This window comes from Neophocaena asiaeorientalis, unplaced genomic scaffold (genome assembly GCF_003031525.2).
Source record: "Neophocaena asiaeorientalis asiaeorientalis breed wild unplaced genomic scaffold, Neophocaena_asiaeorientalis_V1.1 scaffold244, whole genome shotgun sequence".
Lineage (NCBI taxonomy): Eukaryota > Metazoa > Chordata > Mammalia > Artiodactyla > Phocoenidae > Neophocaena > Neophocaena asiaeorientalis.
Window position 1 is genome coordinate 2,122,633 of NW_020173763.1, and position 13,043 is coordinate 2,135,675.

Sequence of the window (13,043 nt, forward strand, 5' to 3'; positions counted from 1 at the left end):
GATGGTGGGAAATTCAATGGAAAAGAACATGAATTTATAGTTATTAACTGTGTGAGAGAAAGAAAAAGACAATCTTCACAACTTAAATAAGAAAAATTGTGTGTTTAAAATATTCAGATTAAAAAAGAACACATTCTACTGCTGAAGCATATCGTCTTCCAAATGTCCATTGAGGCAAATCAGAACAGGGCACATTCCTCTCTTGATTTTCTTTCTCACCATCTCTCTGTCATTACAATTCCCTGTTCTCTTTCTTCTCTCTCTCTTTCTTCTCCCCATCCTCCTTTATCTCCTCTTCCTCTTTTCTTATTTCTGTTCTTTCTTAATTTCCATAAATGCAAGCAATAATATAAGATTAGGACTAGATGATTAATGACCTACTGGCTATTTTCTATGAAAGAGTAGTATATGATTCTAACAGCTGGTTTTGTTCCTTTCCTTTCTCTTAGAAATACAGTGTTTCAAGATGACAGTTCTCCTGACAAAATACTGCTATATAATATCTTACTGGCATCAAAAGAAGTAAGTTGTAACTTTATTTTTAAATGGAAATTTAACCTTATCTCAATATACTAAGCTTTTCCATGACTTTCTCTGTTATGTTTTGATAAATGTCTTTTCTCTATATATCTTTGGTATGATACCTTTGTGTTCGAACTTAGGCATTTCATGAAACTGGTCCTTTGTATCTGAATGTATTTCTTCTTTGGCTTTAAGCAAGGACTTATTTTCCTGAGACACAAAAATGGTGTCTTCACTCAATTTTTTACCTTGTAGCTATTTACAGATTTATAGTCCAGTGAATTCAGTTTTGTTTCTACAGTTTCTGTCTTGAGTTTTCATAAATTTAACATTCCATTATGTTCAAAAATGGACACACACAAATTCTCTAATCTTACTGCACAAGTTATAACAAATCTGTTGAAAAGAAATTAAGAAAAAAATAAATGTGTGACTTTGACTTGTAGCAAGTATTATTAAAAACTCTACACATCAGAATTCTTTCAGAAGTTTGGATACAAGACTTCTCAAGGAAACTCCCTGGTTCCTGCATCACAGCCGCTGTATCCCTGGAGTTAACCCTTGAGCCAGTGCCTTCCAGATCCTCCAACTAAACAATTGTTTGTCCAAAACCTTTTTCTCTTTAAAGTAGCTAGAAAGGTTTTGTTATTTACTACCAGTTATATTTTGATCTAATATCTGGTACCAGAAGTGATTTGGGGCAATAAGTCTTCTAGATCTATTTATCCAAAATTAGAATTTATCCACTCCAAAAAATGTTTGGAGGTAGTGAACCTATGCAGTTACCACTGAAAAATGAGGCCTGGAGAGTAAATAACAGGCAGTGCAAACCTTATTTAAGTCATTGCCTTGTCCATTTGAAATAATATGTATTGTAAGGCATGGGTCTAATACACTGGAATGTAACAAAATAAAAAATAATATGGGGTTAAATGGCTGCTTTACTTCCAATAAATACCAAAATCAGATACAGAATTTAATTCTGTGGACTGCTGAGTCACAAAATAGATCAAATTCATAGCCACACGAGTCTATTATGGGGATTAAGAGCAGTAGATTGGGAAAAAGTGGGATGTTCTTGACAAGCAGAAGCAATGTTCCTTCCTGTCATATGAGTTTGGTCCTGTTTTCCATGAGGATCGTTGGGACATCACATGGAGTAGTTTCTCTGCAAGGTGATACCAATTTTCCTTATGATTCCTGACTAAAAACTACAGTCAGAATGAGTTATGCTCCAGGAGTAAATTACTAAGTCAAGCCTAAGAACAAAAGAGTTACATGCCAAAGGGATTATAAGATTTTGCTTATTTACATTGCTGATCCTGAAATGGGGGACAGATTCTGATGGTACCAAATAAGGGATGAGAGAATATAAATAGGTATTTTCTTATGTATTTATTACATATTTGAGTGGAGCACAAAGTAAAAACAAAAACAAAAAAATGGTATATGGCTGAGCCAGACTGGGAAGAAAGCTGACGTGCTACTTGGCACCTAAGACCAATCACATTCAATATTGAAGTCAAGCACGTTCTCAGAAGCACAAGTAACTTGTGTGAATAAATGGTTCTTACTCCCAGGGTGTTTCTTTTATGCCATTAACAGTTCCTTAGTCCACTTAAGTCTTCACAGAGACTTCAATATGATAAGGTTAATGGTTTACAGTTGTTTTTTCATGATGTGATGACACCTACCGGAAATAAACTGCCATAGCCCCGTTGGGTTATCCTCAACAGACATTAAGGAAAGAAAACTCCGCAGTGGGCAGCACTTGGAGTGGTATATCTGTTTTATTTTTTTGTTTGTTTGCTTTGTTTTGTTTTTATTCTGCCTTTGAGGAATTTCCAGCCTGAATCATAGATCTGTACTCTTAGCACAGACTATTGGGGCACACATACAGATGTTCGCAGATTTGAAAAGAACAGAAGATTGATGACAAGCAAATGAAGGAAAAATTATGTAGATGAACCACCCAGAATGGACTTTGAGTCTGTTCCATGTGAATGCTCACCAAAAACAGAAGATTGTCAAAAATCAGGTAGATATGGTAACCCAACTTATGCATGTCCATCAGCCTTTTCTCTGAGTGATCTCATTACTCAGAGGGCTTACAATTTAAAAAGTGATATTAGAAATAAAGATCATGTCTGAGTTCAACAACGTGGGTAGTAATTAGCAGGATAGAAAAATCCTGAGCACTAATATGGCACTACCATAGGACATAGACTGGGAAGAAGAAAGAGCCTAAAAATCAAGATTGTATGTGTGTATATTCTGATGAAGGTAAAGACCTTGAACCTTTTAATTCTACCAAGCCTTTGTCAATAGAAGCAGCTCTTCCTCCCTTGTCTGAGGTGGTTACTTTACTCTTGCCTGAAGAAAGGGTAACAGCCTCCTCTGAGGTAGTTTTCAGACAGCGGACTGCTGATTCAACTCATTCCCTCACCATGCAAGCCCAGGGGATTCAGGTACTAAGTCTGACTCAGCCAGACTTACCATACTCATCAAAAGAATTGCAAAATTTAGCTAATAATGTAGACAAATTATGGGAATATGTATGGGAGTGAATTCTTAGTGTGTTGGATCAAGGTGAAAAAAAATAATCTTGGATCAACCTAAATTTGTTGACACCATGTACTAAACAGAAATTCTGTATTCCATGTATTAGAATTAAATAGAAATGCCTGATTCACTTTGACTGGATGATTGACTGAATCCTAGAACCAAAAGTAGTCTATACTAAATAAAGATGATATGACAGAGCTTCCTTGCTATAGTGTAGAAGAAGCCATCCAAAGGCATATGTAGATAGGAAGGCTAGAGTGTATCATGTAACAACTGCTCACAAACCACTAAAGTATATATTTCCCTTTCTTGTGATCATATTTCTCCCAGTGCCTCTATCCACAAATTTAACTTTTTTGATTATCATGTTAATCAGTACTGACTGATTCTGATTAAGAAATGTTTATGATTTTAAAAAAGTCATTTTGAACCAACATTCAGACAATGGTCTTAAGCTGATGGAATTCATTAGTATAACCAGATATTCCCCACCAATAAACAGCTGGCCTGATGTGGGTGACATGGACTACCAAATATGTGTTACATGAAATGACAGACATTAAAAGATTGAGGTTCAGACTCACAGGATACATTGTATTTATATCAAATTCCTATTGCTTTGGAAAACTAATTCTAGTTCCACTATCTAAAAGCATATTAAAATTTAAAAGCTTTTCTTTTTTTCAGAATCCAACTTCTGTTTGCTATTAGACATTATTAATTTATTATGGAAGAAATGGAGATCGTTACTCTATATAGTATAGCGATCATATTTAAATCTTTCTCTGTAGTTTGAAAGTGCTTCTACCTACTTTAGCTAAGACAGAATTCAGCATCATAAATAACTTACAAAGGAACAAAATGATGTTCAGAGTAGTTCTATCATACACCTAAGTCATTTAGCAGATGATCAGAGGCTTTTTTGCTTTAATAAAAATATGTAAGTCCCCATATTCAAACTTTTAAATTCTATCAAGTATATTCACATGTGTAATGATAAAAAGTGATTAAAAGTCCATATTCTTCAAGAGTTGATGAAAGGAATATATATTTTATATTCAAAAGTGTTTTTTTATTATTCAGATAGAATAATAACTTTTACCATAATTTTGAGTACATCACTCTTCTTTATATAATCATTAATGGAATAAAGAAGAGATTTTCCCTGTAGCAAATTAGGTTATGTTATGTCAGTGCTATGCTTTTCTCTAAAATATCTGGTCTTAGTTATTTTGGAAAATAAATACTCAGAAGAAATACATCCAACTAGATGAACTATTGACCTCTTCTACTATGGAAATTCCTATATATCTTTGTTGTATTATTACTTTTATTATTTTCATTCTTTGATGTCTAAGGGAACACTAAATTGTCACAGTCTCTGTTAACAAAATAAAGGTGAGTAGGTAAAAACATCAAGCAGAGATTGGTGCTACACAAAGTTGGCGTGTATGATAATTATTTTTTCCCCCATCAGAATTAATTGTTGCCATATTTAGAGAGAAACTGCGCATGAGAAAAAGTCATCAAGATTCAGTGAGTTCCTCAATGTAAAGAAACTGGATAAATCTTTTTAGGACTCTCCACCAATTTTATATTACCTGGTCCATAACAGATGACTGACAGATGTTTCTCATAACTTTATGACAGCTATGTTTTGCAAAATGTGGTTCCCCTCTCCGTATTTGTGACTACATAAATAAAATTAACAATTGATTAATATGACTAATTTTTACTAGATTCAAACAACAGTTCCCAGCATGCAATAAACACTGAATAATTCACCAATGAAAACAACTCTTAAAATTCATGCAGGTATACCACATCACTACATTGTCCCATACTGAAGCAAAAATTTTCATTAACTATTCTAATTAATCTAAAATATTTCATATGACCAGCATCCCACTCATTGCTGCAGATTATGAAATACACCAAAAGGTAAAGAGATGCTAGGCTCAAACTGCAAACATTTATTCTTCCAAATGTGTGATTATATATTTAAAATCAGCTAAGAGAATAAAATTAAGGATGCATCCTAAAATACAGTAGTTCTCTTATGAAATGGAATTTTAGTGATATAAAAACTAGTGAGATTTGCAATGACTCCCCTGTCATTTTTAGACATGCCTTAATAACATGGAAATATTAAGGTAGCAAAACATTAGGGTATAATTAGGAAACAATTTCAGTTTAAGACAGCCACTAAACATAAAGAAGAATGTTATTAGTAGTGTAATGCTATGCAGAATACCTTTCATTTATATGACACAATTTGGCTGTGCCTATCACTTTGATATGTAATTAAAGCAGTTTAGGCATTTATAATTATCAGTGCAAATTTGTAAAGTAAGGAATGAAAGTTAGCTGTTAGGTGGGGAATAATAAAATATGGGGATAAAAATTTTTCTATAAAAGTTCACTGGGAGTTTTGGGGTTGGTTTTAATTTATCTTAGTTATAAAGTAAACACAATGATTCTTTTTCTAACATCTTTATTGGAGTATAATTGCTTTACAATGGTATGTTAGTTTCTGCTTTATAACAAAGTGAATCAGCTATTCATATACATATATTCCCCATATCTCCTCCCCCTTGTATACTTAACAAAGGAAATAGGGGAAATCTTGATAAATTTTATAAAATAATAGGTAGTATGGTGGCTATTTGTGTTTCATTTTTCCCTTACGTATCAGAAAATTGGAGATACTCTGTACTGTGTTTGTAACACTTTAGCAGATAATCTTATTTAAAGATTGAATCTATTTTAATCTAGAATATGCCAACAATTAAACACGTGTGTCTTCTAAAATCTGACAGCAATACAGAACAATTGGTCAAATACATTTATTCCATCAGAAACCATTCAGTCAGGTCTATTTGTTAAATCATGTAGAAAAATATAATCCATGCTTTAATTTCATTAAAAAAATTTTATGAATTTTATAAAAAATAAATTTAAAGTTTTAAGTTGCTAGTTTACAATTAAATTTAGGTTCACAGTATATATTTCTCATAGCTACCATTTGCTTGGTCATGAATTCCTAAATGTAAAACTAAAAAGAGGCACAGTTGTAGAGGTTTAGCATATGCCTTAAGACTCTGTTTTATACATTCTCTTAACCTCCAAAAAGAAAAAGGAATTCAGTAAGAACCTATATAGTGTTTTGCATAACAAGAGCTTTAATTAAGAAAATGATTATAAAGGGATATTTGGCAATTGAACAAGCAGTTCATTTAAACCCAATATATCTATGCTTATATTAACTAAGAAAAATATACATCAGGTCATACAAGAAAGTTTCTATACTCTCTTTTTCATAGGCCATTCAAAGAGAATATGTTTTGAGGGCTAAATCTCTGGAAAACCTCTGCGTCCTATTTGCTTCTATAAACATACCATAGTGATCTACCTCTTCCCTTTTCTTCTCACATATACCTAAAACCTATGTTCCCTCCCCTAATGCACACCTTTTCCTACCAATCTACTCAGTAATTTCCAAATACCAGATCTGGCTAAATATTTTAGGTAACATAGATTAACTGTAATAGCTAAAACTAGCTATAATAGTTATACATAGTGCACATATATTATGTCCTAGAAAAATGTGGTTCGCTTTAAAGAATATTTAATACAGTATTCCTCCATCCAGAATTATTTTCCTACTGTTGTCTAGAGAGACTGCTTATTCTTTAAAACTCAGCTCAAACGTCACCTTTCCTGGGAAGCTTCTTTTCACTTCTGTACGTACATAAGTGCCCCCTCCCCTAATCTCTATTCTCATAACTCCCAGTAGGTCTTTGATGTAGGCTTCCAACCAGGACTGTGGGAAGCTCACAGGCAGGAGCTTTATCATCTTTGTGTCCACAACACCTAGATTGGTCACTGACTTTTTCTAAATACTTAATAAAGTTATAGAAAAAATATGTTATAAAATATTATTTAAATCGAATAAACACCCTCAAAGTCAGCATTTTATTGTTCTAGTTATAACAAAGAAGGGAGAGAATATGGGTGTTAAAACAGTTTAATATGTAGTTATATATAGCTAGAGTAACATTGATAAATGTGAGAAAAGTGTCTTTGATAGATAAATATTTTACTATCCCTGGGATACTCACTATTGGGGATGTATTTTTTTTTTATAGTATTTTGATATAATAGGTACCTGTCTTCATGTGGTGAATTCTGTCCTGAAAAACCACCATCTCCACCCAACCACTAAGAATCTGAGCTGCTTGATGGAAATGTGAGTTACAGTTGGTCTAAAAATTTCATTGGGGTTTGGGAATAAAAGTAATACTAGGTAGTATCTTTTGTGGAAAACATCATTGGCCATATTTTGTTCAGCAATGTTAAAGAATAATTCACAGATGTTAAGTGAGAGTACAGCTGAGTATCTTTACGTACTAAAGACATCAATTAGATATAGTTTATATCTGTAGACATAGGCAAATGTAATGTTTTAAAGGCAAAATCCAGTCCGTGGAAAAGGGAGTTTATATTTTGCTTCTGGATGAACTTTTGGCAGAAAGCTGTCAAGGAAGGCAGTTTGCTCTTCAGCAAGCCAACAGATTTATCAGGGGAAGTAGCTTGCATTCTTTGTGGGTTTCCCAGTATGGTTTCAAATTGGAAGAATTGGCAGTCTTTCCTGCTCTCTCTGGAGGCAACTTCCTGTTAATGTCTCTCCCAGTTAGGCCATGCTGGCACCATTCTCCTCACACTGCAGTCTCGGCAGATATGTTCCAGTTAAACAGCTGAGAGGCATAGGAGTAAGTTTACTGACAATAGTATTTACCTATTATTTCTCTTTTTATGATAGTTCCAAAATAAAATCATTCTATTTCACCATCAAAACTGTAATCCCAATATTTAATACCAAAGTCTACAAAATTTATGGAAACAATTTCCAACTGATCTCTCTGTCTCATTAGCTTCTAATTTAAATACAAAATTAGATGGTTCCAGTTCAAGATGGTGATGTGGGAAGATCCTGAACTCACCTCTTCCCACAAACACACTGAGTCTATAGCTACATATATTTCCTCTTAAAAACAAACAAACAAACCTGGAAGCTGGCTAAGTGGCAACTACATGTTAGGCAAATGAGAAGAGAACCATACTGAAGTGGATAAGATAAGGTGGGACATAATCTCACCATAAACCCTACCCCTGGTACAGCATCCCACAATAAGAGGGAACTCAGAACCCAGAGCTTCTCCCTGAGGAGTGAAGGGTTCCAAACCCACATCAAGCACCACAGTTTTTAAGACATACACTTGAGAGATAAATCCCCCAAACATGTAACTTTGAAACCCACAAGACTGTAGCAATCTGAAAAAACTGTTATTATAGGGCTCATGCACTCAGATTCACCCACCCCAGGGCCCAAGCTCAGAGGCAACTGATCACATCTAGACTAAAAGTGAGGGAGGCTTCCATTCTTATAGTAAAGTATCAGCCCGAGGGGCAGGAATCTAATTTAACACACACAGAGTGTGTTAAATGCCCTCCATCTCTCTAGGGATGGAGACTTGGCTGGTGCGATCTCTGTGCTCTCCCTTTACTATGCTCCAGAACACCAGTATCCCCAAGCCATGGGTCTAGTGCCCTGATATCTACTTGTGCACCCAGGGGATGCTTCTTGGCTGCCTGGCTCTGGAGTCCAGGGGAACTTGTGTTCCTGGTCCCATGCAAACTGTAATAATTGGTGTCACCCAGAAAAGAGCTCATAGTCCTGCCTGGCACCCCAATTTTTGTGACTGCTGCCAGGGGACACCTCTACATTGCCTCATTCTGGTGGCCAGTGGGACCCTTTTCATGCATTTCACAGGACTGTAATCAATGGAGAAAGGATTCTTAAACAGCTACCTCTCCCAGGGCACAGCAAAAGGCAACAGACCCAGGAACTCAGTGTTTCTGTGAAGGAGCTCTATTAGGTAATCATCATGACTATAGCCTAAGGGGCAGTCTTCTAGTTAAACTTTCATCTAGGGGCAGACTGTAACCCTTTCCAGAGACCTCAGAGGGTGGGAACTGTCTTCATGCTCATCCTCTGCCATGATCCAGAGCACCCATTGCCTCCTGGAGGGGAGTTTTACACGCATCTGGTGCCCTGGTTTTTATTCCTGGTACCTTGGTTTTTGCAGCTTCTGCCCAGGGGATACCCCTTGATCATCTGTCTTGGCTGGGGGAGCTTTCATTCCTGAGTCCCACAGGACTGTGGCAATCATACAGACGGTTCTTGGCAGGCTACTACCTCCAAGGCACGTCACAGACAGTGGACTGAGGCACACTCTCCAATCTTTCTGTGAAAGAGGCCTCTTTGCTTGTCCTGGAGCTTTGGCCTGAGGGGCAGTCTTCAGGTTGGCACATATTTCATGGCCTCTGGACCTGCTCTCGAGGAACATAGGCTGCAGATGCCATCTTGGCATTCTTCTTCTGCCTTGCTCCAGCTCACCAGTATCATCCAGAAAAGAGCATATATACTCATCTGGAGCCCTGATCTCTGTGACTGCCACTCAGGGACACCTCCAGGTTGCCTGGCTCTGGTGGACAGCAGAACTTATGCTTATAGTCCTACAGGACTGTATATATTTGCATACTTATAAAAGTTGTGGCCTGAATCTGTCTTCTAGCCTAAATCAATGTGCAGAGATTCTCCTGTATGAGACACTGACAGGACTTGTCACATCCTCAAATACTGGAAGCTATTAAAAATATAATAGCCTGCTAGGACAAGCACAAATGTTTGGGAAACATCAAGAGCTGAGGCAGAGTTCAATGACAAGGTTCATCTCCTACACAAGGCCAATCCTTCAAGACTTGGAAAGGTGGTTGTTTCATTGATGAGATAGAAACCAGCAGAGAGTTAAGCAAAATGAAGAAACAGAGGACCATGTTCCAAATGAGAAAACAAGATAAAACCTCAGAAAAAAACCTTAATAAAACAGAGATAAATGATTTACCTGATAAAGAGTTAAAAGTAATGGTTATAATGACACTCAACCAAATTAGGGAGAAGAATAGATTAAAACAATGAGAAATTCAACAAAGAGATGGAAAATATAAGAAAGTACCCAATATAAGTCACAGAGGTGAAGAATACAATAATTGAGCAGAAAAATACACTAAAGGTTTTAACAGCAGAGTAGATAAAGCAGCAGAAAGGCCCAGTCAACTCAAAGACAAGGCAGTGGAACTCACCCAATTAGAGCATCAAAAAAGGGGAAAAAAAGAAGGAAAAAAGTGAAAATAGCTTCAGGAACTTATGTACAACATCAAATGTACTAACATTTGCCTCACAGGGCTCCCAGAAGGAGAGGAAAGAAAGGGGAAGAGATCTTATTTGAAGAAATAATGGCTAAAAACTTTTCTAACCTGGCAAAAAAAGACATCCAGATTGAGGAATCCCACAGTTCCAAATAAGAGGAACCCAAAGAGGCCTACATCAAGACACATTATACTTAAAATGTCAAAAGTTAAAGACAAGGAGATAATATTAAAAGCAGCAAGAGAAAAATAATTTGTTACATACAAGGGAATCCTATAAGACTACAAGTAGACTTTCAGCAGAAACATCACAGGCCAGAAGGGAGTGGCACAATATATTCAAAGTGCTGAAAGGAAACAGAAATTTCAACCAAGAATACTCTACTTGGCAAGTTATCATTCAGAAGTAGAGAGAGAAAGAGTTTTCCAGACAAGCAAATACTGAAGGAGTTCACCACCACTAAACTGGCTTTACAAGAAATATTAAAGGGACTTTTTTTAAACTGAAAAGAAAGGGTGCTAATTAGTAACAAGAACACATATGAAAAAATAAATCTCACAGGAATGGTAAATATAGTAAATGTAGTAGTTTAACCACTTGTAAAGCTAGTATAAAGGTTAAAAGACAAAAGTAGTGAAAATAACTACAATTATACAATAATTAGTTAAGGGATACACAAAATAAAAAGATGTAAAATGTGACATCAAAAACATAGTATCTGGGGCGAGAGTAATAATAGTGAGCTGTTATAAATATAAGTTGTTATATGTAAGCCTCATGGTAACCACAAAGCAAAAACGTACAGTAAACACACAAAAGATAAAGAGAAAGGAATATAAGCATACTACTAAAGAAAGTCATCAAAACACAAAGGAAAAGATCAAGAGAAGAAAAAAAAGGGGCAGAGAGGAACTGCAAAAACATCCAGAAAACAATTAATAAAATGTCAATAAACACATACTTATCAATAATTACTTTTAATGTTAATGGACTAAATTGTTCAATCAAAAGAAATAAAGTACTGCATGGATTAAAACAAAACAAAACAAACAAACAAACAAAAAGTAGATCCATTTATATTCAGCCTAGAAGAGACTCACTTCAGAGGTAAGGACACACAGACTGAAAGTGAAGGAATTAAACTTTTAAAATCCATGAAAATGGAAGCTAAAAGAAAGCTGGAGTAGCTATACTAATATAAGACAAAGTAGATTTTAAAATAGAGACTGTAATAAGAGAAAAAGAAGTGTTACATAATGATAAAGGAGTCAATTCAATAAGAAGATATAACATTTGTAAATATTTATACACTAAACATAGGAGTACCTAAATATACAAAGCAAATATTAACAGGCCTAATGGGAGAAATAGACACCAATACAATAATAGTAGGGAATTTTGATACCTCACTTACATTAATGGGTTACATCAATAGGATTTTAATATTCCATTTACACCCAGACAGAAAATCTATACAGAAACATTGGCATTAAATGACACATTAGATCAGATAGACTTAGCAGATATTTATAGAACACTCCATCCAAAAGCAACAGAATATACATTCTTCTCAAGAGCACATGGGACATTTTCCAAGATAGAATATACATTTGGCCACAAAACAAATCTTAAACTTAAGAGGATTGAAATCATATCAAGCATTTTTTTTCAAATCACAATTGTATGAAACTAGATATTAATTACTCAAAGAAAACTGAAAAGTTCACAAATATGTGGAAATTGAATACATACTACTGAACAACCAATGGGTCAAAGAAGAAGTCAAATGAGAAATGAAAAAATACCTTGGGACAAATGCAAATGGGCATTTAACAATAAAAATTTATGGCATGCTGCAAAAACAATTGTAAGAAGAAATTTATAGTGATAAATGGCTATCTCAAGGAACAAGAAAAGTCTCAAATAAACAACCTAACTTTACAACTCAAAGAATTAGAAAAAGAAGAATGAAACCCAAAGTTACTAGAAGGAAGGAAATAACAAAAAAGTGATACCAAAAAAATGAAGTAGAGACTAAAAAGACAATAGGAAAAAAAGTCAAGGAAACTAAGAGCTGGTTCTTTGAAAAGATAAACAAAATTAACATACCTTTAGATAGACTCACTAAGAAAATAAGAGAGAGGACTGAAATAAATTCAGAAATGAAAGAGGAGATATTACAACTGATACCACAGAAATAAAAAGGACTATAACACTTCTATGAGCAATGATATGCCAACAAATTGGACAACCGAGAAGAAATAAATTCTTAGAAATATATAGCAAATAGATACAACCTACCAAGACTGACTTAAGAAGAAACAGAAAATCTGAACAGACCAATTATTAGTAAGGACATTAAACGAGTAATCAAAAACCTCCAACAAACAAAAGTCCAGGACCAGACAGCTTCACTGGTGAATTCTACCAAAAGTTCAAAGAAGACTTAATGCTAATCCTTCTCAAACTCTTCCAAAAAATAGAAAAGGAAGGAACTCTTCCAAACTCATTTTACACAGCCAGTATCACTCTGATACCAAAACCAGACAAGGATGCCACAGAAAAGAAAATTACAGACCAATATCCCTGATGAACACAGATGCAAAAATCCTCAACAAAATATTAGTAAACCAAATTCAACAATACATTAAAAGACTTATATGCCATGATCAAGTGGGATTTA